Genomic DNA, 8,189 nt, shown 5'->3' with positions numbered 1-8,189 from the left:
GATGGATAACTGCTTTCAAAGCAGCATGTCTAAACAAGAGAGATACATTTGGAAAAAGAAAAAGGGCTATTAATCAATCAGAAAAAAAATAGCAAATTACCCCAGAGAAGGCAAAAATCCTGGTAATAGTTGTGGATTTTCCTATTTTGCTCTTCTATTAATTCAGTGAGAACCTGAACACTGCCTTCTGTTTCATAAATGACAAAGTGTAACACTAACGATTCTAAGAAGTACATTATGGGATATATTTCCTTGAATGGAGGATTATTTGTATATACCATTAGAGGAAAAATCCAATTTAGTAACTAAATTCTGTATCTGTGCAATTTGGTTATTATTCTTAATTTTGATTGTTGGACTAGCTGTCAACTGCAGAGAATCCCATTACGTTAATGTTTTCCTAAATGGAAACAGCTGTATAGAATAAAGAACCCTGGAATACTTATTTGCTTAGAAGTTATCAGTGCAGTCTCCTTGTGTTTTGTAGAAATTCTATGCTTCTTACATCTCTCCATGAAAGGGAGACAAATAGCAAAAACCCATTCTAAACATGAGCAATCACACAGCTCTGTCTTAATATATTTGGTCAAATTGGGCCATATGCCTTTCAGTTTAAGTCTCCAAAGACATCTTATTATATTTTATTTAGTGTGAATTTATCGATTATATCATTTTTCAGGTGTCAGATTTCTTGTAGTTTCTTAACAAAGAAACTGTAATTCATTAATGTTGCTATAGAAAATTTATGGGTGGATGACAGGACTCGTTCCAATTATCTGAGCAACTAGGTTGTCGAGGAGAATTATTCAAACACATATTTATTGACTATTTTCTATAGGTAAGTCCCTGTTTTAGTTGTGGAGGATGTCCAGACTAGAAAGCTCTAGTCCAGCCTGGACCAAATAACAGACTTAAGGCTATTCAAATTATCATCAGACAAAACCTGCTATATAAGGGAGAAGACATACTATATGAGAGAAACAAGGATAGTGCCAGAGTCTCAGGAAATACTCTCAGAGCGGGCAACATTGGATCTGGGCTTGCACACATAGTGGAAATTCAGCCTGCACGGCTTGCAGCTGAGGATTACATTTCAGAAAAAAGTGACTTGGTGTATGGCTTATTTGGGTAACAGTGAGCATGTCTGGATTGCTTGGAGCATAGGGCACAGGAGCAGAAATGGTGGGAGATAGCTTAGGACTGCCTACTGGCATCAGATCACAGAACAATGCGAAGGCCAGGCTGAGGAGTTTGGATTTTGTTCTGAAAGAAATGGGGAGTCATTGACGGTTTTGATACATGGCCTGGCATGATTCATAACTGTGCTTTAGAAGATCTTTCTGGTAACAATCTGCAGAGGACAGAATGTCCAGAAGTGAGATTTCTATTTAAGAAGGATGCTTTTAATAAATATTAGCTAGCTAGAAAAAAATTAAACTCTACATAAACAATATAAAATTTATACATATGTGTATATATAGTTTATTTTTTTTCTAATTAGCTAATGCAGGATAGGGTGTTTTTTTTTTTTCAAAGCAATTTTAAAACATAATAATTCTTTTGGAGAGGGAATTCATTATAAACTAAATTTTACAATTTCCTAGCTTCCTAACATTATCACTTTCCAAGTCCTGCTCTTTTCCATTAGGGTGGTGTGAATCAAATTATACTGCAAAATGCTTAGTACATGTCACCATCACGAACATACAGTTGTGAAATGAAGTGAACCTTATCTGATATATTTTCTTCCATTTTCCATTGTTATTCTTTGGAGTCTAGCCAGGCTTCTCCATATATTCATGATGTAAGAGATATTGGGGCTCGGAGCCGATGGCCAGGAAAGAATTCATGAGACATCTTCAAGTGCAAAAAGATGGTATTATTAAAGACCAGGGACAGGATTCAGGGGCAGAAAAGAGCTGCACTGGGGAGCTAGATTATATGAGGAGTAATCCATTATATACTTTCTCTTTCTTTCTTTCTTATTTTTTTTTTTTAAACTTCAGGGACCACTTTATTTTTCTAAAGATTTTATTTATTTGACAGAGAGAGGGAGAGAGAGAGAACACAACCACACATCCCAGTGAGGGAGAGACAGAAAGAGACTCCCCTTTCAGCAGGCATCCTGACGTGGGGCTCGATCCCAGCATCCTGGGATCACAACCGATGCTGAAGGCAGATGCTTAACTGAGGAAAGCACCCAGGCTTCCCCAATTATATACTTTCAAGTTGGGAGGGGGTTAGGGATAGTGTAAGTCTCTAAGGAATTTTGGAAGCAAGATTTCCAGGACCTTAAGGGAGCTAGCTATTGTTAGGAAAGGGTCATTTATTACTGTCTAAGAAAACTTTAGTCATGAGACCCTTCAGATGCGTATTGGTGGGCCATATGCTTGGAGATGATTGCCAACATATCATATTGGGTAGAAATAAAAGAAGATTCCAAAGGAATTTTTATATGTTAAAGTAGACTTAACAGGATCCTGGAGGTTGGCATAACGTTAAGCTAAGTTCGCCTTTTGCCCTTAGCAAAGTATTAACATTGAGGCAACTAAGTTCCTAAAGGAATGTCACTCTGCCCGTTTCAAGAACTTATCAATGGGCTGTAAGCAGTAAGAAATTTAGCTTTTCTTTTGCCTTTGCTTCCCACATCATATTATAAGTATATATATTTTTCCTCTGAATAATTTTCTTGAGAAAATTTTAGCCTCTTTATGTTCAAAGAAAATGTGAGACTATTGAGATAACTAAAGCATAAAAAACTAGGAACAAGATAATTATATCAAATAGAAGTGCAACAGAAAACACAGGTCAGGGTAAGTATTTGTGATCTTTCCACTCTCATCCTTCCTGGTGTTTGTGTCTCAGGACCTGACTGGGGATGTTGGGCAGAGAAGAGCCCTAGAAGATGCTGAAGGAAGTTAATGTTGTGTGTGATGGGGCAGGGAGTTTACCTGCTCCTCCCCCCACAGTATATTGTAAAGGACAAGGGGTAAGACGGATGAGAGGAGAGGTTTATTACAGGCTGGAGTGGTTAGAAAAAAAAAATCAGGGAAGAGAAATTTGGGAGTGTAAAGAGAATTGGGAAAGAGAATTTTTTTTTTTTCTTCAAGTTTTACCTCCTTCACTCCTCTGCTCCCTACCACAGGCATCTTTTCTCATGAAAGACTGACGTTTCATTACTCTTCAAACATTTTGGAGTTATGGTTGGGGATGAGCTGATTTGTCAGCAAGAATACTCAATTTTCTTTTCTTCTCTCTCTCTCTCTCTTAATATTTGGTTTTCTTAGAGATGCATGGATTTACCATAGGTTTCTCGGCTTTGGCTACAGCACCAGAAGGTCTTGTAAAATAACCGGTCACCAATCTTTCTTGTACACATTGTTCAGGATGTCATTTAACACTTCTGCTGCATTCCTTGATCTCCTTCTGTCCCACACCTCTTTCCCTTTGTCATATCACCACCACTCGGGAATCCTCTTAGCCCCGATTTTTTGATGATGAATTTCTCTCCCCACTGCCTCAGAACTTGACTGGCTGCATGTCAAGCCCTTAAATATGACTTAACATTAAGGATCAACCTCTTCTTGCCACGGACAGAACCATTCAAGCCGATGCGTGAGGGGACCCATCCTCGCCGTGATGCTGTCAAGCAGACTATATTAAGTAGAAGTTCCACTCAGAGGAGTTCTCGGGATCATGTTTGGACTTAGGCATAAAACCAGAGAACACTGGGAAAGTTGCAATGTACCTGGTGTGTGTAGCATTTCCCATTATGTTTATAAATAAACTCAGCAGGAATATGTTAATGTTAACATGCAGAAAAGCACGGAAGGACTTTGAAAGCCACTGGTGTACGTATTTTTTATAGTGGTAAGAACCAGTGCCCATTTGAGATGAAGAACATCTGCTGGTAATTTGTGACGGTGACAATATGGCAGCCCAGAAGCATTTCACACTTCTCAGACAGCACAGTGCTTTTATCTCTCAAAGTAACCAGTGTGTGTCCTGTTCAGCAGTTACTTGGAAAATAGTCTCTGTTCTCCCGATAGCTTTGTGTTCCCTTCTATTTCAATGTAATTAATACGCTCAATATAAATAGCTAAATCTTCAAAAAGATCTGCCTGCCTTGCGAGCACTACATTTCCAATTACACACTAAATTAGGCACATGATTGAACATGAACACTAACATTTTCCAACAGGTGGTGAATAAGCGATTTCCATTCATCAGCTCAGCGAGAGCACTCCGGCCAAATCGTCACTCTGTTTCAGAGTTCATCTAATATACCAGGAGCTTTTAACCAATTAAAAAAAAAAAAATCTTCCTTTAAAGGAAAGGTTTAGGAGAATGAAGTGTCTAATTCTAATCCAAGATTACAGATCCCTGCCTGGGTTAGCATTTCCATATGTAAAGCTAGGATCTAAATGAAATTTTGTGTGTACTACAAAAATGTATCAAATTAAGGCCATGGAAGTAACTTTAGTATTAGACTTCTGATGTTTGTAGCTAATTAATGCTTAATCAATTTTGAAAAGGCACTGGTATGCTTTATTCTCTTTCAATCGTAAGATGTTTTAGTATCAGTTTTGGGGTATAAGGAATTGCAAAATGATCTGTGCTTTAAAAATTAATCATTTTGCAATTGCAGTTGGCATTGTTTATCCCACTCTCCTTTTAAGAAAGTAAAATGGAACTACTAAATTCACGTAGATGCCAGGTTGAAATGAACACAGGCAGGTTATAGCAACGGAGACACATTTTATCAGGATTCTAGGCACATTTATCAGGATTCTAGGATTAGTTTACTTGCCTTTAAAAAAAAAAGATTTTATTTATTTATTTGAGAGAGAGAGAGAACAAGTGGGGGGATGGGCAAAGGGAGAAGGAGAAGCGGACTCTCCGCTGACTGGAGAGCTCACCGAGGGGCTTGATCCTAAGACCCTGAGATGGTGACCTGAGCTAAAGTTAGACACTTAACGGTCTGCGCCCCCAGGTGCCCTACTTTACACTTGCTTTTATGAATCATTTCCTTCCAAAGACCACCTCTGGCCAAGCTGAAAAACTGAAATATATCAGGTATTAGTGTCTTTCTAATGTTGGGGAGGAAGACCTTCCTCTGCCCTGTGGTCCTTCTAAGTGAACTTAGAATCAACTTGACAGGACCCAGATTAACAGAAGACAATCCAATCTAAGAGGAATACCTACAGACATGGAATTCCAACAACAAGGAAGCAACATGAAGCTTATATGAGCTAAGGAGTGGGGTGGGATCTGAGGATGCAAAGGGGACAAAGTTCTTGGCAAGAAGGTGAAAGATGTTGGAAAAAAACAAGGTTGCCTTATGATTCAGATTAAGTTTTATGCACCTCCTGGATTTTGATGACTTACAACTCAAAATGATCTTAATGCCAAAGTGGCCCATCTTGGAGCAGCCTGCCCCTACACTAACAGTCATCAAATGAATTTGGAGAATTGTCTGCAGGCACAGAGCACTTTTAGTAATTGAGTATCAAAGCATTACATAACACAGCATAATATGCTGTTCTGAGGGAAAATTGAGCAAGGGGAGAGGAAAATCTCTGGAGTATCTATTCTGCTAGGTACCCTCCAGGAAAATGTGATAAGCCAAGCTTGAATGACCGAAGTGTGTGTATTTCAACAGTCCCAGAGTCTAACAAGCACCACCTACTTACTCTGTGTGTGTTAACTTGAAAAAGGGGGAGGAAGAGGAAAAGAACAGATTGGACATGGCCAGATGATGGAGCAGATTTGAGAGCGTGAAATGAGAAACTCAAATCTACCAGTGATAGTTCAGTATGAACTAATTATTGAGTGTGTCTGCTTTGCTGTTTGCTTTCTCACGGGCTGTTAGAAAAGGGGCACTGCAGATGCAGTTGTCTCCCCCATAGCTTTTGGACAGACTATGATAAAATAGAATAGTAAAATGAGTTTTGTCCATGAGAAAACAATAGGGTAGTCATACAGTACCTTTGCTGAGATTTAATTTTCCTTCCTAAATTTCTTGCTTCCATCAGACAATTGTCAAGTCGCCAAATAAGCAGGGTTAATGTAACTTTATTTAGAGACTAATATTATGAAACAAAATGACTCATAATTCTGTTTTCACCCAAGAAGTCATGATTATAATTTTCGTTATCACCCCCCCAAGCATGGGCATTTTAGAAGGGGACTTGATCCCCAAAACTTAAAGCTCTGATTTGTTGGTAACTAAATCTGTACCCACTCAAGACTCACTACAAGATGACTCAGTTGTGGGTGTACTAGTACAGGAAGCCCAGTGGGTAAAACAAAACAGCTGCAACAACAGGAAAAATAAAAACAAATTTCTAAAGCTTGAAAAAGTAGCGACCCTTAACAACTGAAAGAGGGCGTCAGGAGTGCATGCAACATTTTCCTAGGGAGCAAGAGATTTCTGTTCAAGCCCGAGCTCCAACACGTACGCCTAGGGAACATTAGAAAACTAAGCACGCTGGGAGGGCTCAGGTGTGTGATCTGATCTGCAAAGGACTGTATCCCAGGAGGTTTTGATGCTGGTTTCCGTGCTCCGCTCTCCACGGCCCTTTCCGACCAGGGCTCTCCCAAACATGTAGAATATTTTCCAGTGAATGGTGCATCACACAGTTCTGGCATCCCACCATCTAATCTCTTCATCAGTGGAGTTACAGACTGCTGAAAAGTAGAGGTTATTGAACATTCGAGGTTAGCAGTTTATAAAAAGCAGAACAAAATTTGAGAAAAAAAGAAACTATAAATATTGATACATGTTTTAGCCATCAGAACTGCCTACAAAAGGGAAATAGAAAACATCCATTTTAATAGAAGAATTGGTAGGAAAAAGGGAATTTATATCCCCAATGTACTGAGTGCGTTTTTTTAAAAATATAGGTATGATACTTGGTATGCAGCCCATTTCTGAGAAATTGTTATCAGCCACTTGCCTTTCATTGGTTGCCTTCTCTACATTATATGTGTATGCCCTGATTGTTAACAATTTCTCTTCTGTGCTTTTACTGACAAATGTATTTCATGATTTGGTCTGAACATTTCTCCAACAGAAGATGGGGCTTAAAATAATTGGGGGATGTAATGGATTTGAATCATTTTTATACAACACAGTCTTATTTTTATGTTGGCAGACAACGCGAAGGCTGGGTAGAGACCATGGAAAGCTGGCAGGTTTTTATTTAATTAAGAAAAAGCATATGAAACCATATATATGTTCATTTATGTTTGTGTGTATGTGTGTGTGTTTTATAAGGGAACAATTGAGAAATAGGTGTTATTGGAACTCCTGGGTGGTTCAGTAGCTTAAGCGTCTGCCTTCGGCTCAGGTCATGATCCCAGGATCCTGGGATTAAGTCCTGCATTGGGCTTCCTGCTCAGCAGGAGCCTGCTTCTCCCTCTGCCTTCTGCTAGTCCCCCTGCTTGTTAATGCTCTCCCTTTGATAAGGAAATAAATGAAAACTTAAAAAAAAAAAAAAAATAGAATTAGGTATTATTTTTATTATTATTAGTTGTTCTTTTTTTTTTTTTTAATATTTAGCAATATTGTTTACATTCTAAGGGTTTAGAAGACCTCCATTAGCAAGAACATCTTCTTTCTAAATTGGCAGCTTGAGCCCAGTAGGGCATGACCTAGATTAACTACCTATTCCTAGTCTGGGCTCCCACTGATCTGCTTATGTTGCAACTGCGCTCCAGGAATAACCAAGCATATTCTGTCCCGGCAGGGAGATAATGGATTGAGCCTCTTATTCCTTCCTTCTGGACAAATTGGAGAAATAAGCCCCTTCGGATGGATTTTTATCAACTAACCAGTTGATAAAATGCCAGAAGGGGCTTCTGGCATTTCACAGAGTTCTACCTTTGATCCTCCCCAAAGCAAACTTTTTTAGGGTATGTCTCAAAACCAAAAGAGTGTATGTATTTCTTAAACATGCAGATGACACAAAACTGTAGTTAATTTAGTGGGTGACAGGCACATCTTTCTGATTTCTTTACTTCACCTCCTTCTTAGCTCCAGAAAAAAAGAATGAAATTGTAGCTTCGGTGTGTCCCCCATGCTGTCAGTCTTGAAAATCCCACCAATTCTCACTGGCTTTGGCCTGTTTTTCACTAAGGTGTTCACTGATAAATGCTAAAGATGTTACTGGTCCTGAGAGGATTTA

The sequence above is a fragment of the Mustela nigripes genome, chromosome 3 (assembly GCF_022355385.1).
Source record: "Mustela nigripes isolate SB6536 chromosome 3, MUSNIG.SB6536, whole genome shotgun sequence".
Taxonomy (NCBI): Eukaryota; Metazoa; Chordata; class Mammalia; order Carnivora; family Mustelidae; genus Mustela; species Mustela nigripes.
This window is presented reverse-complemented; position numbering follows the sequence as displayed.